Genomic DNA, 26,754 nt, shown 5'->3' with positions numbered 1-26,754 from the left:
CGGAGATGGCGCTCAGAGCTGTGACGTCTCACACGGCCATGCGCTCGGCGCGACGCACGACTACAAATGGACGCGGTGCAGACGTTACAGCGGGTCGTGACGGCAACTGGCCCACGTCAGCCATCAGCACCGGCACCAGCTGTGTTTATGTGCAGCAAGAGAAGTGACCAGATTCTTCTGGCCGACCCAACAGCAACAGCTCCAACACTTTCTGAGCTGCTTTCCAGCTGAGGTCACCCTCACCAGCACGCCACCCTTACATGTCTTTCATACAGCACCACACCCATGACGTGGTCACCACACACAGAACCAGCCTGCACACACAGTACCTGCACACACAGTACCAGCACACACAGTACCAGCACACACAGTACCAGCCTGCACACAGTACCAGCACACACAGTACCAGCACACACAGTACCTGCTAGCACACACAGTACCTGCACACACAGTACCAGCCTGCACACACAGTACCAGCCTGCACACAGTACCAGCACACACAGTACCAGCACACACAGTACCAGCCTGCACACAGTACCTGCACACACAATACCAGCACACACAGTACCAGCCTGCACACACAATACCAGCCTGCACACAGTACCAGCACACACAGTACCTGCACACACAATACCAGCACACACAGTACCTGCACACACAGTACCTGCACACACAATACCAGCACACACAGTACCAGCACACACAGTACCTGCACACACAATACCAGCACACACAGTACCAGCCTGCACACACAGTACCTGCACACACAGTACCTGCACACACAGTACCAGCACACACAGTACCAGCCTGCACACAGTACCTGCACACACAGTACCAGCCTGCACACACAGTACCAGCCTGCACACAGTACCAGCACACACAGTACCAGCACACACAGTACCAGCCTGCACACAGTACCTGCACACACAATACCAGCACACACAGTACCAGCCTGCACACACAATACCAGCCTGCACACAGTACCAGCACACACAGTACCTGCACACACAATACCAGCACACACAGTACCTGCACACACAGTACCTGCACACACAATACCAGCACACACAGTACCAGCCTGCACACACAGTACCTGCACACACAATACCAGCACACACAGTACCAGCACACACAGTACCTGCACACACAATACCAGCACACACAGTACCAGCCTGCACACACAGTACCTGCACACACAGTACCTGCACACACAGTACCAGCACACACAGTACCAGCCTGCACACAGTACCAGCACACACAGTACCTGCACACACAGAACCAGCCTGCACACACAGTACCTGCACACACAGTACCTGCACACACAGTACCTGCTAGCACACACAGTACCAGCACACACAGTACCAGCCTGCACACAGTACCAGCACACACAGTACCAGCACACACAGTACCTGCTAGCACACACAGTACCTGCACACACAGTACCAGCCTGCACACAGTACCAGCACACACAGTACCAGCACACACAGTACCAGCCTGCACACAGTACCAGCACACACAATACCAGCACAAACAGCACCAGCCTGCACACACAATACCAGCACACACAGTACCAGCCTGCACACACAGTACCTGCACACACAGTACCAGCACACACAGTACCAGCCTGCACACAGTACCAGCACACACAGTACCAGCACACACAATACCAGCACACACAGTACCTGCTAGCACACACAGTACCTGCACACACAGTACCAGCACACAGTACCAGCACACACAGTACCAGCACACAGTACCAGCACACACAGTACCCACACACAGTACCAGCCTGCACACAGTACCAGCACACACAGTACCAGCACACACAATACCAGCACACACAGTACCAGCCTGCACACACAATACCAGCACACACAGTACCAGCCTGCACACACAGTACCAGCCTGCACACAGTACCAGCACACACAGTACCTGCTAGCACACACAGTACCTGCACACACAGTACCAGCCTGCACACAGTACCAGCACACACAGTACCAGCCTGCACACAGTACCAGCACACACAAAACCTGCACACACAGTACCAGCACACACAGTACCTGCTAGCACACACAGTACCTGCACACACAGTACCAGCATGCACACAGTACCAGCACACACAATACCTGCACATACAGTACCTGCACACACAGTACCAGCCTGCACACAGTACCAGCACACACAGTACCAGCCTGCACACACAGTACCAGCCTGCACACACAGTACCTGCTAGCACACACAGTACCAGCCTGCACACAGTACCAGCACACACAATACCTGCTAGCACACAGTACCAGCCTGCACACACAGTACCAGCCTGCACACATAGTACCCGCACACACAGTACCAGCGCACACAGTACCAGCACACACAGTACCTGCACACAGTACCTGCACACACAGTACCTGCTACTGTGTGCGCTGGTACTGTGTGTGGGGGTACTGTGTGTGCTAGCAGGTACTGTGTGTGGTGGTACTGTGTGCGCTGGTACTGTGTGTGGTGGTACTGTGTGTGCTGGTACTGTGTGTGGGGGTACTGTGTGTGGGGGTACTGTGTGTGCTGGTACTGTGTGTGCTGGTACTGTGTGCGCTGGTACTGTGTGTGGTGGTACTGTGTGTGCTGGTACTGTGTGTGGGGGTACTGTGTGTGGGGGTACTGTGTGTGCTGGTACTGTGTGTGGGGGTACTGTGTGTGGTGGTACTGTGTGTGCTGGTACTGTGTGTGGGGGTACTGTGTGTGGGGGTACTGTGTGTGGTGGTACTGTGTGTGCTGGTACTGTGTGTGGTGGTACTGTGTGTGGTGGTACTGTGTGTGCTGGTACTGTGTGTGGGGGTACTGTGTGTGGGGGTACTGTGTGTGGTGGTACTGTGTGTGCTGGTACTGTGTGTGGGGGTACTGTGTGTGGGGGTACTGTGTGTGCTGGTACTGTGTGTGGGGGTACTGTGTGTGGTGGTACTGTGTGTGGGGGTACTGTGTGTGGTGGTACTGTGTGTGCAGGTACTGTGTGTGCTGGTACTGTGTGTGCTGGTACTGTGTGTGGGGGTACTGTGTGGGGGTACTGTGTGTGCTGGTACTGTGTGTGGGGGTACTGTGTGTGTGGGGGTACTGTGTGTGGGGGTACTGTGTGTGGTGGTACTGTGTGTGGGGGTACTGTGTGTGCTGGTACTGTGTGTGGTGGTACTGTGTGTGGTGGTACTGTGTGTGGGGGTACTGTGTGTGCTGGTACTGTGTGTGGTGGTACTGTGTGTGCTGGTACTGTGTGTGGGGGTACTGTGTGTGGGGGTACTGTGTGTGCTGGTACTGTGTGTGGGGGTACTGTGTGTGGGGGTACTGTGTGTGGGGGTACTGTGTGTGCTGGTACTGTGTTTGGGGGTACTGTGTGTGCTGGTACTGTGTGTGGTGGTACTGTGTGTGCTGGTACTGTGTGTGCTGGTACTGTGTGTGGGGGTACTGTGTGTGCTGGTACTGTGTGTGGGGGTACTGTGTGTGGGGGTACTGTGTGTGGCGGTACTGTGTGTGGCGGTACTGTGTGTGGGGGTACTGTGTGTGGTGGTACTGTGTGTGGGGGTACTGTGTGTGGGGGTACTGTGTGTGGGGATACTGTGTGTGGTGGTACTGTGTTTGGGGGTACTGTGTGTGGGGGTACTGTGTGTGGTGGTACTGTGTGGTGGTACTGTGTGTGGGGGTACTGTGTGTGGGGGTACTGTGTGTGGTGGTACTGTGTGTGGGGGTACTGTGTGTGGGGGTACTGTGTGGTGGTACTGTGTGTGGGGGTACTGTGTGTGGGGGTACTGTGTGTGGGGGTACTGTGTGTGGTGGTACTGTGTGTGGGGGTACTGTGTGGTGGTACTGTGTGTGGGGGTACTGTGTGTGGGGGTACTGTGTGTGGGGGTACTGTGTGTGGTGGTACTGTGTGTGGGGGTACTGTGTGTGGGGGTACTGTGTGGGGGTACTGTGTGTGGGGGTACTGTGTGTGGTGGTACTGTGTGTGGGGGTACTGTGTGTGGGGGTACTGTGTGTGGGGGTACTGTGTGGTGGTACTGTGTGTGGTGGTACTGTGTGTGGGGGTACTGTGTGTGGGGGTACTGTGTGTGGGGGTACTGTGTGTGGGGGTACTGGGTGTGGTGGTACTGTGTGTGGGGGTACTGGGTGTGGGGGTCCTGTGTGTGGTGGTACTGTGTGTGGGGGTACTGTGTGTGGTGGTACTGTGTGTGGGGGTACTGTGTGTGGTGGTACTGTGTGTGGGGGTACTGTGTGGTGGTACTGTGTGTGGTGGTACTGTGTGTGGGGGTACTGTGTGTGGGGGTACTGGGTGTGGGGGTACTGTGTGTGGGGGTACTGTGTGTGGTGGTACTGTGTGTGGGGGTACTGTGTGTGGTGGGACTGTGTGTGGGGGTACTGTGTGTGGGGGTACTGTGTGTGGGGGTACTGTGTGTGGTGGTACTGTGTGTGGGGGTACTGTGTGTGGGGGTCCTGTGTGTGGTGGTACTGTGTGTAGGGGTCCTGTGTGTGGGGGTACTGTGTGTGGTGGTACTGTGTGTAGGGGTCCTGTGTGTGGGGGTACTGTGTGTAGGGGTACTGTGTGTGGGGGTACTGTGTGTGGGGGTACTGTGTGTAGGGGTACTGTGTGTGGGGGTACTGTGTGTGGGGGTACTGTGTGTGGTGGTACTGTGTGTGGGGGTACTGGGTGTGGGGGTACTGTGTGTAGGGGTACTGTGTGTGGGGGTACTGTGTGTGGGGGTACTGTGTGTAGGGGTACTGTGTGTGGTGGTACTGTGTGTGGGGGTACTGTGTGTGGGGGTACTGTGTGTGGTGGTACTGTGTGTGGGGGTACTGTGTGTGGGGGTACTGGGTGTGGGGGTACTGTGTGTGGTGGTACTGTGTGTAGGGGTACTGTGTGTGGTGGTACTGTGTGTGGGGGTACTGGGTGTGGGGGTACTGTGTGTAGGGGTACTGTGTGTGGGGGTACTGTGTGTGGGGGTACTGTGTGTGCAGGTCATTTCCCTGACCACCACAGACAACTGCCTCTGCTGTTTCAGTTGTTTTTCCAATCCTCACACAGTTCAATGTTGTTCATGGGGCGCTATTCGTTTTGTTATTGCGCCCCCTTCAGGCCGCAGGGCTCAATAGTCATCATGGGGCCATGGTGACCGGATTGTGGCACAGATTCAAGTCTTTTGCGAGAAGTAGAGCTACTTTATTAAGAATTGGTTGCAAATTGAAAATAAAAAAGACGAGTGGGGGTAAATTCCAAAACAGCCACGTTAAATCCCATCAGTGATGTGTTTGTCAGTCTGATGAATGTTTCAGCTTTTTTGGTAGTTCAATCAATCAATCAATCAATCAATCAATCAATCAATCAATCAAGTACTTTATATAGCGCTTTTCTAGCTGCAACAAAAAAGCAAGTAGCACCAAATTACTAATTAAGCTTTCAATTAAGTTATAAAAACGTCCATAGAGCTTTTAAAATGCTGAGACAAAACCATGATGTCGAGTTTGGTGGAAATGTGCACCTCCGTTACTTGCCAGCTGTTGTTCACGAGCCGGCCTGTGACGGTCAGTGTGAACAGCAGACCTGCTGCTAGGTCTACGGTTTGGCGGGTACAGGTGGTCTTGAGCAGTGGCACTCCACCATGTGCAGCGAAGGGCCACGTGTGTGTAGGGTTTCTTTCCAACCAGCACTACACCCGCTCATTTGGCCGATTATTCACTAATTAGCTGATTGTAACGCGCTTTGAGTGGCTGTTGCAGCTAGAGAAGCGCTTTCCAGTCAGGATGGGTTCGGTGAGTTCTGGGGTCGGCAGAGATGGGCCGCTGCCCGTGAGAGCAGTGGTGTGGCGGAGGGGAACCACACCCCGCCGCCCGCCAGTCTCCACGTTGACATGGCGGTCATAGGCAGTCAGCAAGCGCTGCGCTTTGCCCGGTCTGACGTCATAACGTAGAGCCGGACCGCTGCGCTGCTACTACTATTACCGTTTCCTCAAGGCATCATATTCTATGGAGACAACGGCCTGCAGCTCCGAGGCTTTCTCACTGGCTGGATCAGGCGCTTCTGTTTTGTGTCTGGGAGTTCTACAAGTCGTGTGCCGTCATCTAAACTGGACTTGAAAATTCAAAACGAGTTCCCTGACCGGGAATCGAACCCGGGCCGCGGCGGTGAGAGCGCCGAATCCTAACCACTAGACCACCAGGGATCTGACGACACACCGGCAATCAGTGTTACTTCAAATGTGTATGCAGCATTGTTAACGGAAACCCTGGCGCGCTACCTCCCGGTCTCCCGGACGGCTCCGCACTACAGCATCCTCCCTCCCAGCTTGCTAGAGTGTCCGGTTCCCATGGCCACAAGCGGGGCTCGGCCCGGGGCCGCATAACTACCAGCCCCGCATGGCGTACCCAGGTATGAGACGCGGAATGAACCAAAAGGCCCGCTATCACAGCTTTCCAGGTGTGCTCACCACACCCGGTCCCGCTCCAGTCCCGCCGGCGGGATAAAACGTTGACCCGGGTTCACACAAATATTTACATACACTATTCCGACGGCCTGCGGGGTTTGATTCGGAGTTCGGACATGTCCATTACGGTAACATGCAGCGAAGTTCGAAGATGGCGCTGCGCTGACGTTACCGTAACGTACAGCAAAGAGGCGCAGCAGAGAAGGCCGTTTTCCAGCAAAATCGACAGCGCAGGCCGGCGAAACGCTGGATTCTCACGCAAGGTCAGCTTTATATGTAGCGCTAAAGCAGCGCCATTCAAGTGTCCTTGTAAAACCACCGTTCTATAGCATCACTCTATCTATCTGCCTCTATCAAAGCTTCGTTTTTCACATTGATACTTAACATCCGGGCCTCTGAATTAATGAAATGAGCATGATACTTTCTCTGCAACACTGTCGAATGACAATCATATTATCTGCATTTAGTCGGTTTACCAGATGTTAACTGACCCCATAGCTAAGAAGCAGGTCTTCCCACTCAAGAGCTGACGGAAATCCCCCAGGGGCCACCAAAGCCTCCGTGTCTGTCAGGTATCCACTATATTCTATTCCCAGTTGATGTATGTGAGAGACATGAGAACATTCAGAGATGACAGCATGTGAGAGCATATGAGAGCATGTGAGAGCATGTGAGAGCATATGAGAGCATATGAGAGCATATGAGAGCATATGAGAGCATGTGAGAGCATGTGAGAGCATATGAGAGCATATGAGAGCATATGAGAGCATGTGAGAGCATATGAGAGCATATGAGAGCATATGAGAGCATATGAGAGCATGTGAGAGCATATGAGAGCATATGAGAGCATATGAGAGCATGTGAGAGCATGTGAGAGCATATGAGAGCATGTGAGAGCATATGAGAGCATATGAGAGCATATGAGAGCATGTGAGAGCATATGAGAGCATGTGAGAGCATGTGAGAGCATATGAGAGCATGTGAGAGCATGTGAGAGCATATGAGAGCATGTGAGAGCATGTGAGAGCATATGAGAGCATATGAGAGCATGTGAGAGCATGTGAGAGCATATGAGAGCATGTGAGAGCATGTGAGAGCATATGAGAGCATATGAGAGCATGTGAGAGCATGTGAGAGCATATGAGAGCATGTGAGAGCATGTGAGAGCAGGTGAGAGCAGGTGAGAGCATGTGAGAGCATGTGAGAGCATATGAGAGCATATGAGAGCATATGAGAGCATGTGAGAGCATATGAGAGCATGTGAGAGCATATGAGAGCATGTGAGAGCATGTGAGAGCATGTGAGAGCATATGAGAGCATATGAGAGCATGTGAGAGCAGGTGAGAGCAGGTGAGAGCATGTGAGAGCATGTGAGAGCATATGAGAGCATATGAGAGCATGTGAGAGCATATGAGAGCATATGAGAGCATGTGAGAGCATGTGAGAGCATATGAGAGCATATGAGAGCATGTGAGAGCATGTGAGAGCATATGAGAGCATATGAGAGCATATGAGAGCATGTGAGAGCATATGAGAGCATGTGAGAGCATATGAGAGCATGTGAGAGCATGTGAGAGCATATGAGAGCATATGAGAGCATGTGAGAGCATGTGAGAGCAGGTGAGAGCATATGAGAGCATGTGAGAGCATGTGAGAGCATATGAGAGCATATGAGAGCATGTGAGAGCATGTGAGAGCATATGAGAGCATATGAGAGCATATGAGAGCATGTGAGAGCATATGAGAGCATGTGAGAGCATATGAGAGCATATGAGAGCATATGAGAGCATGTGAGAGCATGTGAGAGCAGGTGAGAGCAGGTGAGAGCATATGAGAGCATGTGAGCGCATGTGAGAGCATATGAGAGCATGTGAGAGCATATGAGAGCATATGAGAGCATGTGAGAGCATGTGAGAGTATATGAGAGCATGTGAGAGCAGACGTATGTGAGAGACATGAGAAAATTAATATATGAGAGCATGTGAGAGCATGTGAGAGCATGTGAGCATGTGAGAGCATATGAGAGCATGTGAGAGCATGTGAGAGCATATGAGAGCATATGAGAGCATGTGAGAGCATATGAGAGCATGTGAGAGCATGTGAGAGCATATGAGAGCATATGAGAGCATGTGAGAGCATATGAGAGCAGGTGAGAGCATGTGAGAGCAGGTGAGAGCATATGAGAGCAGGTGAGAGCATGTGAGAGCATGTGAGAGTATATGAGAGCATGTGAGAGCAGGTGAGAGCATATGAGAGCAGGTGAGAGCATGTGAGAGCATATGAGAGCATGTGAGAGCATATGAGAGCATGTGAGAGCAGGTGAGAGCATATGAGAGCATGTGAGAGCAGGTGAGAGCAGGTGAGAGCATATGAGAGCATGTGAGATCATATGAGAGCATGTGAGAGCATATGAGAGCATGTGAGAGCAGGTGAGAGCATATGAGAGCATATGAGAGCATGTGAGAGCATATGAGAGCATATGAGAGCATATGAGAGCAGGTGAGAGCAGGTGAGAGCAGGTGAGAGCAGGTGAGAGCATGTGAGAGCAGGTGAGAGCAGGTGAGAGCATGTGAGAGCATGTGAGAGCAGGTGAGAGCAGGTGAGAGCAGGTGAGAGCATGTGAGAGTATATGAGAGCATGTGAGAGCATGTGAGAGCATGTGAGAGCATATGAGAGCATATGAGAGCATGTGAGAGCATGTGAGAGCATATGAGAGCATGTGAGAGCATGTGAGAGCATATGAGAGCATATGAGAGCATGTGAGAGCATATGAGAGCATATGAGAGCATGTGAGAGCATATGAGAGCAGGTGAGAGCATGTGAGAGCAGGTGAGAGCATATGAGAGCAGGTGAGAGCATGTGAGAGCATGTGAGAGTATATGAGAGCATGTGAGAGCAGGTGAGAGCATATGAGAGCAGGTGAGAGCATGTGAGAGCATATGAGAGCATGTGAGAGCATATGAGAGCATGTGAGAGCAGGTGAGAGCATATGAGAGCATGTGAGAGCAGGTGAGAGCAGGTGAGAGCATATGAGAGCATGTGAGATCATATGAGAGCATGTGAGAGCATATGAGAGCATGTGAGAGCAGGTGAGAGCATATGAGAGCATATGAGAGCATGTGAGAGCATATGAGAGCATATGAGAGCATATGAGAGCAGGTGAGAGCAGGTGAGAGCAGGTGAGAGCAGGTGAGAGCATGTGAGAGCAGGTGAGAGCAGGTGAGAGCATGTGAGAGCATGTGAGAGCAGGTGAGAGCAGGTGAGAGCAGGTGAGAGCATGTGAGAGTATATGAGAGCATGTGAGAGCATGTGAGAGCATGTGAGAGCATATGAGAGCATATGAGAGCATGTGAGAGCATGTGAGAGCATATGAGAGCATGTGAGAGCATGTGAGAGCATATGAGAGCATATGAGAGCATGTGAGAGCATATGAGAGCAGGTGAGAGCATGTGAGAGCAGGTGAGAGCATATGAGAGCAGGTGAGAGCATGTGAGAGCATGTGAGAGCATATGAGAGCATGTGAGAGCATGTGAGAGCAGGTGAGAGCATGTGAGAGCATATGAGAGCATGTGAGAGCATATGAGAGCATGTGAGAGCAGGTGAGAGCATATGAGAGCATGTGAGAGCAGGTGAGAGCATGTGAGAGCAGGTGAGAGCATATGAGAGCATATGAGAGCATGTGAGAGCATATGAGAGCATGTGAGAGCATGTGAGAGCATATGAGAGCATATGAGAGCATGTGAGAGCATGTGAGAGCATATGAGAGCATGTGAGAGCATATGAGAGCATGTGAGAGCATGTGAGAGCATGTGAGAGCATATGAGAGCATATGAGAGCATATGAGAGCATATGAGAGCATATGAGAGCATGTGAGAGCATATGAGAGCATATGAGAGCATATGAGAGCATGTGAGAGCATGTGAGAGCATATGAGAGCATGTGAGAGCATATGAGAGCATATGAGAGCATATGAGAGCATGTGAGAGCATATGAGAGCATGTGACAGCATGTGAGAGCATATGAGAGCATATGAGAGCATGTGAGAGCATATGAGAGCATGTGAGAGCATGTGAGAGCATATGAGAGCATATGAGAGCATGTGAGAGCATGTGAGAGCATATGAGAGCATGTGAGAGCATGTGAGAGCATATGAGAGCATATGAGAGCATGTGAGAGCATATGAGAGCATATGAGAGCATGTGAGAGCATGTGAGAGCATATGAGAGCATGTGAGAGCATGTGAGAGCATATGAGAGCATATGAGAGCATATGAGAGCATGTGAGAGAATGTGAGAGCATATGAGAGCATATGAGAGCATATGAGAGCATGTGAGAGCATATGAGAGCATGTGAGAGCATATGAGAGCATGTGAGAGCATGTGAGAGCATATGAGAGCATATGAGAGCATGTGAGAGCATGTGAGAGCAGGTGAGAGCATATGAGAGCATGTGAGAGCATGTGAGAGCATATGAGAGCATATGAGAGCATGTGAGAGCATATGAGAGCATGTGAGAGCATATGAGAGCATATGAGAGCATATGAGAGCATGTGAGAGCATGTGAGAGCATATGAGAGCATATGAGAGCATATGAGAGCATGTGAGCGCATGTGAGAGCATATGAGAGCATGTGAGAGCATATGAGAGCATATGAGAGCATGTGAGAGCATATGAGAGCATGTGAGAGCATATGAGAGCATATGAGAGCATGTGAGAGCATATGAGAGCATGTGAGAGTATATGAGAGCATGTGAGAGCAGACGTATGTGAGAGACATGAGAAAATTAATATATGAGAGCATGTGAGAGCATGTGAGAGCATGTGAGCATGTGAGAGCATATGAGAGCATGTGAGAGCATGTGAGAGCATATGAGAGCATGTGAGAGCATATGAGAGCATGTGAGAGCAGGTGAGAGCATATGAGAGCATGTGAGAGCATATGAGAGCATATGAGAGCATATGAGAGCAGGTGAGAGCAGGTGAGAGCAGGTGAGAGCAGGTGAGAGCAGGTGAGAGCAGGTGAGAGCAGGTGAGAGCATGTGAGAGCAGGTGAGAGCAGGTGAGAGCAGGTGAGAGCATGTGAGAGTATATGAGAGCATGTGAGAGCATGTGAGAGCATGTGAGAGCATATGAGAGCATATGAGAGCATGTGAGAGCATATGAGAGCATGTGAGAGCATATGAGAGCAGGTGAGAGCATGTGAGAGCAGGTGAGAGCATATGAGAGCAGGTGAGAGCATGTGAGAGCATGTGAGAGCATATGAGAGCATGTGAGAGCATGTGAGAGCAGGTGAGAGCATGTGAGAGCATATGAGAGCATGTGAGAGCATATGAGAGCATGTGAGAGCAGGTGAGAGCATATGAGAGCATGTGAGAGCAGGTGAGAGCATGTGAGAGCAGGTGAGAGCATATGAGAGCATATGAGAGCATATGAGAGCATGTGAGAGCATATGAGAGCATATGAGAGCATGTGAGAGCATATGAGAGCATATGAGAGCATGTGAGAGCATGTGAGAGCATATGAGAGCATGTGAGAGCATATGAGAGCATGTGAGAGCATGTGAGAGCATGTGAGAGCATATGAGAGCATGTGAGAGCATGTGAGAGCATATGAGAGCATGTGAGAGCATGTGAGAGCATATGAGAGCATATGAGAGCATGTGAGAGCATATGAGAGCATGTGAGAGCATATGAGAGCATGTGAGAGCATGTGAGAGCATATGAGAGCATATGAGAGCATGTGAGAGCATGTGAGAGCATATGAGAGCATGTGAGAGCATATGAGAGCATATGAGAGCATGTGAGAGCATGTGAGAGCATATGAGAGCATGTGAGAGCATGTGAGAGCATATGAGAGCATATGAGAGCATGTGAGAGCATGTGAGAGCATATGAGAGCATATGAGAGCATATGAGAGCATGTGAGAGCATATGAGAGCATGTGAGAGCATATGAGAGCATGTGAGAGCATGTGAGAGCATATGAGAGCATATGAGAGCATGTGAGAGCATGTGAGAGCAGGTGAGAGCATATGAGAGCATATGAGAGCATGTGAGAGCATGTGAGAGCATATGAGAGCATATGAGAGCATATGAGAGCATGTGAGAGCATGTGAGAGCATATGAGAGCATGTGAGAGCATATGAGAGCATATGAGAGCATGTGAGAGCATATGAGAGCATGTGAGAGCATATGAGAGCATATGAGAGCATGTGAGAGCATATGAGAGCATGTGAGAGTATGTGAGAGCATGTGAGAGCAGACGTATGTGAGAGACATGAGAAAATTAATATATGAGAGCATGTGAGAGCATGTGAGAGCATGTGAGCATGTGAGAGCATGTGAGAGCATATGAGAGCATGTGAGAGCATGTGAGAGCATATGAGAGCATATGAGAGCATATGAGAGCATGTGAGAGCATATGAGAGCATGTGAGAGCATGTGAGAGCATATGAGAGCATATGAGAGCATGTGAGAGCATATGAGAGCAGGTGAGAGCATGTGAGAGCAGGTGAGAGCATGTGAGAGCAGGTGAGAGCATGTGAGAGCATATGAGAGCATGTGAGAGCATATGAGAGCATGTGAGAGCATATGAGAGCATGTGAGAGCAGGTGAGAGCATGTGAGAGCATATGAGAGCATGTGAGAGCATATGAGAGCATGTGAGAGCAGGTGAGAGCATATGAGAGCATGTGAGAGCAGGTGAGAGCATGTGAGAGCAGGTGAGAGCATATGAGAGCATGTGAGAGCATATGAGAGCATGTGAGAGCATATGAGAGCATGTGAGAGCAGGTGAGAGCATATGAGAGCATGTGAGAGCATATGAGAGCATATGAGAGCATGTGAGAGCATATGAGAGCAGGTGAGAGCAGGTGAGAGCAGGTGAGAGCATGTGAGAGCAGGTGAGAGCAGGTGAGAGCAGGTGAGAGCAGGTGAGAGCATATGAGAGCATGTGAGAGCAGGTGAGAGCATATGAGAGCATGTGAGAGCAGGTGAGAGCAGGTGAGAGCATGTGAGAGCAGGTGAGAGCAGGTGAGAGCATGTGAGAGCATGTGAGAGCAGGTGAGAGCAGGTGAGAGCATATGAGAGCATGTGAGAGCATATGAGAGCATATGAGAGCATGTGAGAGCATATGAGAGCATGTGAGAGCATATGAGAGCATGTGAGAGCATGTGAGAGTATATGAGAGCATGTGAGAGCATGTGAGAGCAGGTGAGAGCATGTGAGAGCATGTGAGAGCATGTGAGAGCATGTGAGAGCATGTGAGAGCAGGTGAGAGCAGGTGAGAGCATGTGAGAGCAGGTGAGAGCATGTGAGAGCAGGTGAGAGCAGGTGAGAGCATGTGAGAGCATATGAGATCATATGAGAGCATGTGAGAGCATATGAGAGCATATGAGAGCATGTTGAAGGCTCTGGGTGAAGACCGCAGCCTCCAGCAAGCAAGGCCATGAAGAAGAACTCCCCCCCCGCCCCCCCACCTTAATAGCTAACAGCTTTAGTGGCTGTATGTACCTGTTTCTTTTGTGTTGTGAGCTTTTGACTCTCATTTTGTCTCCCTGGTTTATTGATTGTTGTTTCTTTCTCAATTTGTGTACTTCTGAGGGCTCTGAGCGACTGACAGTAACACTTTCCCTCGGTATGAATAAAGTTTTTTCCTGAATCTGAAAGCAAAAGCTGTGCGTGGAAGCAGGGCAGAACGAATATTCACCCTAATGATCAGTTTACACCTCAGCAGTTTGAAAGACAGGCGGGCTAATAAACTCTAATAACTTCAGTTGTAGCATAACTTGTGCAGTCAGTTGATCTTATTCGTTATATTTTTCATAATAATGTTAGGAATAAGAATAAGGATAATGATTAGTCGTAGTAGTAGCAGTTGTAGTAGAGTAGTAGTAGCAGTATTATTGATATAGTAGTAGCAAAAGCAGCAGCAGCAGCAGCAGCAGCAGCAGCAGTAGTAGTAGTGGAAGAGTAGTAGTAGTATCTGTATAGCATGATGATGATGATTATTATCATTATCATTACTATTATTATTATTATTATTAGTAGTAGTAGTAGCAATAGCAGTGTCAGAAATACGTTTTATTCTAACTTGACTTTTCCCTCATAGAAGCCAATAGCGTTTATGTATTAATTGCATAAGTATAGTGACATCTAGCGGTCATATTGCGAACACGCGTTAAATGGTTGATGACATCACACTAGAGTTCAATCTTTCAAACTGAAACAAGCACACATCTATTTAGATCCAAACAAACGAATTCGATCTGTCTCATGTTGTTATCTACTACGTAATATTCCAGTTAATCAGTTTGATTCACCCTTTAATCTCAATTTACGAATCCCGGTTACCATGAATGGAGATATACACTCACCGGCCACTTTATTAGGCACACCTGTCCAACTGCTCGTTAACGCAAACTTCCAATCAGCCAATCACATGGCAGCAACTCAATGCATTTAGGCATGTAGACATGGTCAAGATGATCTGCTGCACTTCAAACCGAGCATCAGAATGGGGAAGAAAGGTGATTTAAGTGACTTTGAACGTGGCATGGTTGTTGGTGCCAGACGGGCTGGTCTGAGTATTTCAGAAACTGCTGATCTACTGGGATTTTCACGCACAACCATCTCTAGGGTTTACAGAGAATGGTCCGAAAAAGAGAAAATATCCAGTGAGCGGCAGTTCTGTGGGCGAAAATGCCTTGTTGATGCCAGAGGTCAGAGGAGAATGGCCAGACTGGTTCAGCTGACAGAAAGGCAACAGTAACTCAAATAACCACTCATTACAGCCGAGGTATGCAGAAGAGCATCTCTGAACGCACAACACGTCGAACCTTGAGGCAGATGGGCTACAGCAGCAGAAGACCACACCGGGGGCCACTCCTGTCAGCTAAGAACAGGAAACTGAGGCTACAATTCGCACAGGCTCACCAAAATTGGACAACAGAAGATCGGAAAAACGTTGCCTGGTCTGATGAGTCTCGATTTCTGCTGCAACATTTGGATGGTAGGGTCAGAATTTGGCATCAACAACATGAAAGCATGGATCCATCCTGCCTTGTATCAACGGTTCAGGCTGGTGGTGGTGGTGTAATGGTGTGGGGGATATTTTCTTGGCACACTTTGGGCCCCTTAGTACCAATTGAGCATCGTGTCAACGCCACAGCCTACCTGAGTATTGTTGCTGACCATGTCCATCCCTTTATGACCACAGTGTTCCCATCTTCTGATGGCTACTTCCAGCAGGATAAAGCGCCATGTCATAAAGCTTGAATCATCTCAGACTGGTTTCTTGAACATGACAATGAGTTCACTGTATTCAAATGGCCCCCACAGTTACCAGATCTCAATCCAATAGAGCACCTTTGGGATGTGGTGGACCGGGAGATTCGCATCATGGATGTGCAGCCGACAAATCTGCAGCAACTGCGTGATGCTATCATGTCAATATGGACCAAACTCTCTGAGGAATGTTTCCAGTACCTTGTTGAATCTATGCCACTAAGGATTAAGGCAGTTCTGAAGGCAAAAGGGGATCCAACCCGGTAATAGCAAGGTGTACCTAATAAAGTGGCCAGTGAGTGTATGTACAACATTGCATCAATAAAAAACTTACTGTTGGAGAAACATTTTCCCAAGACACAGTTTAGTGTTTACCGCTGAAAATGGTCGATTGTCCGGTAGTACCTGCAGTATTGCTGGTGCTGAGTAAAGAGCTCATATTGTCCGGTAGTACCTGCAGCATTGCTGGTGCTGAGTAAAGAGCTCTTATTGTCCGGTAGTACCTGCAGCATTGCTGGTGCTGAGTAAAGAGCTCTTATTGTCCGGTAGTACCTGCAGCATTGCTGGTGCTGAGTAAAGAGCTCTTATTGTCCGGTAGTACCTGCAGCATTGCTGGTGCTGATTAAAGAGCTCTTAATTTCCGGTAGTACCTGCAGCATTGCTGGTGCTGAGTAAAGACCTCGTATTGTCCGGTAGTACCTGCAGCATTGCTGGTGCTGAGTAAAGAGCTCTTATTGTCCGGTAGTACCTGCAGCATTGCTGGTGCTGAGTAAAGAGCTCTTATTGTCCGGTAGTACCTGCAGCATTGCTGGTGCTGAGTAAAGAGCTCCTATTGTCCGGTAGTACCTGCAGCATTGCTGGTGCTGAGTAAAGAGCTCTTATTGTCCGGTAGTACCTGCAGCATTGCTGGTGCTGAGTAAAGAGCTCTTATTGTCCGGTAGTACCTGCAGCATTGCTGGTGCTGAGTAAAGACCTCGTATTGTCCGGTAGTACCTGCAGCATTGCTGGTGCTGAGTAAAGAGCTCTTATTGTCCGGTAGTACCTGCAGCATTGCTGGTGCTGAGTAAAGAGCTCCTATTGTCCGGTAGTACCTGCAGCATTGCTGGTGCTGAGTAAAGAGCTCATATTGTCCGGTAGTACCTGCAGCATTGCTGGTGCTGAGTAAAGAGCTCTTATTGTCCGGTAGTATCTGCAGCATTGCTGGTGCTGAGAAAAGAGCTGGTGCTGAGTAAAGAGCTCTTATTGTTCAGTATTACCTGCAGCATTGCTGGTGCTGAGTAAAGAGCTCCTATTGTCCGGTAGTACCTGCAGCATTGCTGGTGCTGAGTAAAGATCTCCTATTGTACGGTAGTACCTGCAGCATTGCTGGTGCTGAGTAAAGATCTCATATTGTCCGGTAGTACCTGCAGCATTGCTGGTGCTGAGTAAAGAGCTCCTATTGTCCGGTAGTACCTGCAGCATAGCTGGTGCTGAGTAAAGAGCTCCTATTGTCCGGTAGCATCTGCAGCATTACTGGTGCTGAGTAAAGCACTCTTATTGTCCGGTAGTACCTGCAGCATTGCTGGTGCTGAGTAAAGACCTCTTATTGTCCGGTAGTGCCTGTAGCATTGCTGGTGCTCAGTAAAGACCTCTTATTGTCCGTAAGTACCTGCAGCATTGCTGGTGCTGAGTAAAGAGCTCTTATTGTCCGGTAGTGCCTGTAGCATTGCTGGTGCTGAGTAAAGACCTCTTATTGTCCGGTAGTACCTGCAGCATTGCCGGTGCTGATTAAAGACCTCTTATTGTCCGGTAGTACCTGCAGCATTGCTGGTGCTGAGTAAAGAGCTTTTATTGTCCGATAGTACCTGCAGCATTGCCGGTGCTGATTAAAGAGCTCTTAATTTCCGGTAGTACCTGCAGCATTGCTGGTGCTGGGTAAAGAGCTCTGAAAAAGGACTTTGCTCGACACCGTGTGCATTTGTTTATGCACCCCTCTCTCTCCCTGCCTGTTCATGTGCTGCGCTTGTGCATTGAACACTGAGGCATTTCTGCCCCTCACATGTTGAACCCATCGATGTACTGAAACAACATTCCTTAAGACTAATGATTTTCAGTCAGACCCTGTAGGCGACCCCCACTACAGCTGGGCTTCTGTTTCATGTGTTGTGTCTGTTGTGTCAGGCATTCCAGCCATGAGTGTTTAAAGCTGGTACAAAAGGTGAACATAAGTAATTATTCTGCACAGTGGTAAACCTCCAGTAGTCAGACCAGCGCTGGAAAGCATTTGGTATAATCGCGAGTAAAGGTTACTGTCGCCCCATCTATGGACACAGGGACCCGTGAAACAAGCCGTCTCTCTGAAGGTGCTGTAGTGTGGAGGCATGTTTCCGCAGCCTAAATCAAACCTGTCTTGTACTGTTCACCCACACAATGACACACCCTGTTAATCTCTACCAACTGGGACCTTATGAAGGTGCTTTGCTGTGTCTGTCTGAATTTCGAGGCACAAACTCATTACGTGGCTCTCTATTCATTAACTAAACAACTCCCATGCATGCTCTTTCGGGCTGGACTCTGGAGTACATCACACAAAGAGCACATCTATAAAAGACTTTTTATTTTTGACCGGTACTCACTCTGCTTTTAATCAGATAGTCCCATTGAGATTAAAACTCTTTTACAAGAGAGGCCTGGTCAAGAAAGCAGTACCATGACAAACTGCAACGCAGGCAGACAACATGGACAAGCAACATCACAATCTACACCCAACATCCTGCAAAGGGCAAAATAAGGTCAAACGCGCCGTGTGACTCTCCACGTGTCCACAGCAGACTGCTGGGACCTGGAACCACATGACTAGATCTTGGCCAAAAAGGGCATAAACAAGTCTTTCCTGAGTGTGCATTAGACAAAGAGAGACCGGCTCTCTTCATTTCAGTCACATCAGTCTACCTGTGAGATGGGGAGGGGTTACCAGCGGTGCTGGCACAGTGATAGTCCAGCATTTCAAGACCAAAGGATCAGCATATTGTTATACACACGTCATATGCGTTCAAGTGACTATCCAGTTGGTTTCAACCTATACAGCACGCATAGACAGACAGATTATTAGACACACAACCAAGGCCGGTACACTTTGTTAAACTCTGCAGCACAGTGCACGCATGGACAACAACAGACACTCCACATTACATTATATTATCACCAAATTATACATTATATTATCACCAAATGCAGTGATACAACAGCACAAACATGTTACACACCTTTATTATTATTACTATTTATTATCATTCATTCCATTTATTTTATTATTATTTATGTTGTATTATATATATTATATTATTACTGTTCTAATTTATTAATATTAATATTATTATATTACATATTACATGCATTATTTTATATATAGTTATTTTAATTGATTAATATTAATAATACTATTAATATTACATATTACATGCATTATATTATATTATATATATCATATTAATATTATTTTAATTTATTAATATTAATAATACTATTTATATTACATATTACATGCATTAGGTGACTGGTATGCGTGCCAGTAGTGTGTGAGGAGGGGAACTAGAGGAAGAAATTTGAAGTCCTGATAGCTGGGGGGCGGGGGGGGGCTGTTTGTGAAGCATTTAGTCTTAGTGGACAGTGACCTGTAGCGCCCCCCTGAGGGAAGGAGCTGGAAGAGGTGATGAGCAGGATGTGAGGGGTGGGAGATGATCTTCTTTGCTCGCTAGAGCTTCAGCTGAGGGGAGTGGGTTGCCTGTGGTTTAAGATGGCTTGTTGACAGTCCGCTGTAGTTTTATTCCCTCTTTGACTGTCAGTACATACATGGCACTCATGTAAAATGATTACCCATCGTTGTACAGAACATGTAAAATGATTACCCAACGTTGTACAGGACATGCTCAGTTCAACCTTGCTCAGTTCAACCTGATTGCTAAGGTGATGAGATGGACAGAAAACCAGCAAGTAGTCAACCTAGCAGCAACCCTGGAGGGAGAAGCAAGGCAGGCACTCCTAGACCTGGTGGCTGGAGAGATATCACTGGGGGCGCTAACCACTGCCCTGGGTCGCCGGTTTGGCAATACCCCATCACTGATTAGCCTCCGGGATCAACTCCATTCAAGACAGAGACACGGCCAGGAGAAGTTGGGTACCCTGGTTTGCTGGCATTCAACGTCTGGTGAGCCGTGCGTATCCTGATATGCCCCCATCTGCCATCCAATGCCCGGCCCTGGACTTCTTCCTACGGGCTCTACAGCCACCTCACCTCAGGCAACAGGTGCGGCTTGACAAGCCACTCACCATTCAAGAGGCGCTGAATAGGGCAGAGGAGGTGGAGGCCATCATGGCAGAAAAAGGAGCGGCCCCAACACGGCACCATCATGTGCGGGCACTACAGGAAAGTGAGGAGAAGCCACGCACATCCGTCCTGGCAGCACGGAGAGCAGAGCCATTTCTGTGCTGGGGCTGCAGGAAACCAGGGCACCAAAGACAGGAGTGTCAGAAGACAAAAAGACGCTTCTACCAACGAGTACAGAGGCCTGTCACCCAAGTAGCCGCCACTTCTGAACTGGGAAACGACCAAGGGTCGGCCTAGAGGGGGACTGGCCGGCCCACACAACTTCCCCCCTGAGTAACAGTCCCAGAGTCGTTGGATGGATTGGCGCTGGCTTCAGCCTCCATGTCTCCTTTCAGCTGAATGGCAATACTTGCATTGCCCTGGTCGACACCGGGTCCACCATCAGCTTGGTGAGACCAGGGGTCCTAGCAGAAGAAGTACAGTGGATGCCGACAGAAGTAAAGATGGAGACAGTTACAGGTCAGTGTGCTAGAATGGAGGGGAGAAGTAAATTGAACCTTAAGATGGGAGAAATTGAGGTACAGCAAGAATTTTGGCTAGCAAACATACGAGAGGGCTGTATCCTTGGACTGGATGCCTTGAGAGCCATTGGTGCAGTGGTACGGGCGACCGGGCCACAGCTGGAGGTGGGCAACCAAGTGCTGAATGCCATTAGTGTACACAGCAATCCGGGGGGCAATGCAGGTGGGCCACGAATCTTGTGCTTGGCCTCAGGGCCGTGGGAAGATACATCGCCAGAAACGGCCTCTGCACTGGAAGAACTGTCCCAAAAGTGCATGGAGGGTTTGAGCCAAGAAGAGGGGGAGCAGGTACAGAACCTGCTGATAGAGAACAGACACCTCTTTGCTTCAGGTGATCTGGAGTGTGGCCGCACCAATCTTGTACAGCACCTCATTGACACTGGTAATGTGGACCCAGTCTGCCAGAGAGCTCACCGTCTCCCTCTGATGAAGTTTCAAGAGGCAGAGGCAAAGATCCAGGAGATGGCAGCTGCGGGCATCATTGAACCCTCAGATAGCCCATGGGCATCCCCTGCCGTGCTGGTTACCAAGAAGGCTGGTTCCATCCGATTTTGTGTGGACTATCGGCAACTCAACAACCTGACCCGGAAAGACTCATACCCACTCCCCTGCATCGACAAGGTTCTGGACTGTGTGGCAGGTTCCCAATTGTTCAGCTCCCTGGATCTAAGAAGTGGGTACTGGCAGGTGGAGATGGCCCCAGAATCCCGTGCAAAGACCGCCTTCACCATTGGCCGAGGACTCTGGCAGTTCACAGTCATGCCATTTGGCTTATGTAATAGCCCGGCCACATTTGAACGCCTCATAGAGCGTGTCCTTGGCCCCATCCCTCGTTCTGCCTGTGCAGTGTACCTGGATGACCTCCTGGTGCATGCAGCTATGTTTTACAAAGGCCCTCTCCCACCTCCGACTGGTGCTTGAACGAATCAAGGCAGCCAACCTGCGACTGAATCCAAGAAAATGCAATCTATTGCAGCGGGAGACAAGGTTCCTTGGACATGTGGTGGGGCCTGGAGGTGTGTCCACAGTCACTGACAAGGTTACTTCAGTCAGGGATTGGCCAACGCCCACCTCAGGAAAGGAGGTGAGGAGTTTTCTCGGACTGGCATCGTACTACCGTCGGTCCGTGCACGCCTTTGCAGACAAAGCCCATCCGCTCCACCAGCTCACTGAGAAGGGACGACAGTTCTACTGGACTGAAGCATGTGAGAGCTCCTTTCAGATACTCCGGAAAGCTTTGACCCAAGCACCAGTGCTAGCCCTCCCAGACAGGCAGTGGAAGGGGAAAGAGTGGTGGCCTATTACATCAGAGCCTTGAGCAAGGAAGAAAGGAACTACTGTGTGACTCGGAGAGAACTCCTGGCAGTGGTACAGGCCGTAAGGCATTTCAAGCCTTACCTGTATGGAAAGGACTTCCTACTGAGGACGGACCATGCATTGCTCTGCTGGCTGCTTAGCTTCAAAGAACCAGAAGGGCAGGTAGCCAGATGGATAGAAGCCTTGCAGGGATTTACCTTCACCATGGAGCACCGAAGAGGCAGCCGACACAACAATGCTGATGCACTCTCCAGACGCCCCTGTTCTGATCAGGCCTCCCGCCATTGTAGCCGGTTGGACACTCGAGAACAGCAACGGGTGGATCGTGTCACAGTGCGGGTACTTAAGGTCTCAAGTGCGCCACTGGAGGAGATGTCATCAACCAAGATAGGGGAACTCCAACGTCGGGATAGCCACCTGGGACCCGTGATACGCTGGCTAGCACAGAAAGAGGTCTCAAGTAGAGAGATGGCAGGTCCCCACTCCCCCACCACCAAGGCATCGCTGGACAGTGGAACTCACTCATGCTTCATGAGGGGTGCCTCTATCAGGTGTGGGAAGAGCCAAGGAGGGGAGGCAGTACCTGGCAACTAGTTGTTCCCCACGCACTACAGCAGCAAGTGTTAAGCACAGTTCATGGCCCCCCTGGAGTGGGACACTTCGGCATTACCAAAACTCTGGGGCAGCTGCAGGAAAGATTCTACTGGGGGAGGTGCCGGCGAGACGTGGAGCGGTTCTGCCGTAACTGCAACACCTGCAATGCAAAGAAGGGGCCGGCTGGGCAATCCAATGCCCCCCTGCAGCAATACAGGGTGGGGGCGCCCATGGAAAGAATTGGAGTGGATGTGGTTGGGCCATTCCCCATGACAGAGGATGGTAATCGCTACATCCTCACAGTGATGAATTATTTCACCAAGTGGCCCGAGAGGCCTATGCCATCCCTGACCAATCTACAGGCACAGTGGTAAACTGCCTCATTGAGGGGATGTTTACCCAGTTTGGGGTGCCAGAGGAGTTGCACAGTGACCCCAGGCACAATTTCGAATCCCAGGTGTTTGGGGAGGTGTGTCGGCGGAAGACCAGGACCACTCCCCTACACCCTCAAAGTGATGGCCTGGTTGAGCGGTTCAATCGGACCTTGGTCACACAACTAGCCATGCTCACGGCGAGGCATCAAAGGGATTGGGACCGCCATCTGCCCCTGGTACTCATGGCATACCGGTCGGCCACTCAGGAGTCTACGGGGTGCACCCAAGCTGCACTGTTTGGTCGGGAGATACGGACGCCTGTGGATATGGTCTTTGGCAAGCCGCCAAACCCACCAGTACAAGGGCCGTCAGGCCAGGACTATGTAGACACACTACAGGACCGGATGGAGGCTACTCATCAGCTGGCTCGAGAGAATATGGATTCTGCAGGGGAAAGGCAGAAGAGAGCCTATGATGTACGTTGCCACCGCAAAGAGTACCAGCAGGGGGACACTGTATGGGTGTATAACCCACGGCGAAAGAAGGGATGGTTCCCAAAGCTGGACACCAACTGAGAGGGGCCCTGCCTCGTGCTGAAGAGGATCTCAGAGGTTACCTACAGAGTTAAGTTGCACAGCCGCCCTCGGATAGTCATCCTTCACCAAGATCGCCTCCCACCTTACTTCAGCCAGGGACAGCGACCAAGCCGGGACTGAAAGTGCGGTGAGAAGAGGTGGGGTGCCAGACCCCTCTTCCTCTGTAGACCAGGCTACCGGGGTCCAGGGAGGGGGTGAGGACACTGCTGGATCAGAGCCAACCTCCCTGGATGTCAGCAAGGAGCCACCACCAGAGCACCTTGTTTTGGGCCAGCGAGGGGGCGGGGACACTGGGTTTACAGAGCTGCCCTCCCTGGCCAGGAATGGAAACAGTGGTGATGTCAAGGGTAGGGGCTCAGACCCAGGGGATACAGAGCCACCGCTGTAATCCATCAGCAGCCCGCCACAAGGAGCAGCCCGGGATGGGAGAGGTGCTCAGCGGAAGAAACCCTCATGGTGGATGGACCCATCCACATGGGATTTGGGTTAGGCCAACGGGACGTGGGTCTTTCAAGGAAAGGAGCAGTGTGGCGGATTCTACTGGAGTGTTCCTGCTGGAAGCCAGGGGGTTCATTTGCATATTACCCATGATTCAACTGAAGAGTGTTAATGTTTTGGTTATATTGTAGGATACTGAACATGTTAAAAACGGGCATATCTGTTGCAGATAGCGGGGATGTTGTGGAAGGTAATGGGGACGTTATGAGAGAAGTTGTATTAGACAGCATGCTATTTCCCACCATGAGTGTAAAGAGTAGGCAAATAGGTAAGGTCAGTTCTGTGGCCAAGAAAAGAGAAGAACCTGAGACCAACACAGTCTTGTGTCTGTTGTCACTGGCTTGTCTTACGGTCATTAAAAGCTTGCTGGTTAACTCTAAAAGGTTGGCTGAGGAATCCATTATTTGACCACGTCACAATACATTATTATGATGCATTAGGTAATGCTGCCATAAATACTATTAGATCAGGTTGTACTGTAGCAGGTGATCTAATACAGCGTTATAATGATGGTATTTATTAAAGTATATACAAATGTGTGGTATAGCAGAGTAAATGTCAGCTCACTGAGTTAAAGGGAAATAGGCTTATGTGTACTCTAATAGTATTTTCTGAAAATTGTGAATCCTTCATATTTTGTACAAATTCACATTTTATATAAATCTTAAATAAAGGAAAAAAGAGAAAACACATACAAGTGTTTGATTATGCATTTGATTTTGAATAAATTCTATTGAGAGCAACGTCTGAAAAGTAGCATACGTTTCTCTGTCAATTTATTTCTCCGGTATTACAGGGAATATAATCTGCTGCATGACCGCAACCCGGGGCCTGCAACATACAGAACATGTGAAGTGATTACCCAACGTTGTGAAGAACATGTAAAATGATTACCCAACGTTGTAAAGAACATGTAAAATGATTACCTAACGTTGTACAGAACATGTAAAATGATTATCCAACGTTGTACAGAAAATGTTAAATGATTACCCAACGTTGTACAGAACATGTAAAATGATTACCCAACGTTGTACAGAACATGTGAAATGATTACCCAACGTTGTACAGAACATGTAAAATGATTACCCAACGTTGTACAGAACATGTAAAATGATTACCCAACGTTGTACAGAACATGTGAAATGATTACCCAACGTTGTACAGAACATGTAAAATGATTATCCAACGTTGTACAGAAAATGTTAAATGATTACCCAACGTTGTACAGAACATGTAAAATGATTACCCAACGTTGTACAGAACATGTAAAATGATTAACCAACGTTGTAAAGAAGATGTAAAATGATTACCCAACGTTGTACAGAACATGTAAAATGATTACCCAACGTTGTACAGAACATGTGAAATGATTACCCAATGTTGTAGAGAACATGTAAAATGATTACCCAACGTTGTACAGAACATGTAAAATGATTAACCAACGTTGTAAAGAAGATGTAAAATGATTACCCAACGTTGTACAGAACATGTAAAATGATTACCCAACGTTGTACAGAACATGTGAAATGATTACCCAATGTTGTAGAGAACATGTAAAATGATTACCCAACGTTGTAAAGAACATGTAAAATGATTACCCAACGTTGTACAGAACATGTAAAATGATTACCCAACGTTGTAAAGAACATGTAAAATGATTACCCAACGTTGTACAGAACATGTGAAGTGATTACCCAACGTTGTAAAGAACATGTGAAGTGATTACCCAACGTTGTAAAGAACATGTGAAATGATTACCCAACGTTGTACAGAACATGTGAAATGATTACCCAACGTTGTACAGAACATGTGAAATGATTACCCAACGTTGTACAGAACATGTAAAATGATTACCCAACGTTGTAAAGAACATGTGAATTGATTATCCAACGTTGTAAAGAACATGTGAAGTGATTATCCAACGTTGTACAGAACATGTGAAGTGATTACCCAACGTTGTACAGAACATGTGAAGTGATTACCCAACGTTGTACAGAACATGTGAAGTGATTACCCAACGTTGTACAGAACATGTGAAGTGATTACCCAACGTTGTAAAGAACATGTGAAATGATTACCCAACGTTGTACAGAACATGTGAAGTGATTACCCAACGTTGTACAGAACATGTGAAATGATTACCCAACGTTGTACAGAACATGTGAAATGATTACCCAACATTGTACAGAACATGTGAAATGATTACCCAACGTTGTACAGAACATGTGAAATGATTATCCAATGTTGTAAACAACATGTAGTAAAATGATTACCCAACGTTGTAAAGAACATGTAAAATGATTACCCAACATTGTAAACAACATGTAAAATGATTACCCAACGTTGTACAGAACATGTAAAATGATTACCCAACGTTGTACAGAACATGTAAAATGATTACCCAACGTTGTACAGAACATCTAAAATGATTACCCAACGTTGTACAGAACATGTTAAGTGATTACCCAACGTTATAAAGAACATGTAAAATGATTACCCAACGTTGTAAAGAACATGTAAAATGATTACCCAACGTTGTACAGAACATGTGAAATGATTACCCAACGTTGTACAGAACATGTGAAATGATTACCCAACGTTGTACAGAACATGTGAAGTGATTACCCAACGTTGTACAGAACATGTGAAGTGATTACCCAACGTTGTACAGAACATGTGAAGTGATTACCCAACGTTGTAAAGAAAATGTAAAATGATTACCCAACGTTGTAAAGAAAATGTAAAATGAT

The 26,754-nt window shown here is 48.6% G+C and overlaps 1 non-coding gene across 1 annotated transcript; it reads right to left on the bottom strand.

Annotated features, from left to right (window-relative positions):
- Positions 1-6,125: 6,125 nt before the first annotated feature.
- On the bottom strand, positions 6,126-6,197 carry trnae-cuc (transfer RNA glutamic acid (anticodon CUC)). Its single transcript has one exon. It is a non-coding gene; the product is annotated as a tRNA-Glu (tRNA).
- Positions 6,198-26,754: the final 20,557 nt, after the last annotated feature.

This window comes from Lampris incognitus, chromosome 8 (genome assembly GCF_029633865.1).
Source record: "Lampris incognitus isolate fLamInc1 chromosome 8, fLamInc1.hap2, whole genome shotgun sequence".
Taxonomy (NCBI): domain Eukaryota; kingdom Metazoa; phylum Chordata; class Actinopteri; order Lampriformes; family Lampridae; genus Lampris; species Lampris incognitus.
The sequence above is the reverse complement of the archived record's forward strand: the minus strand, read 5'-3'. Positions and strand labels throughout refer to the sequence as shown.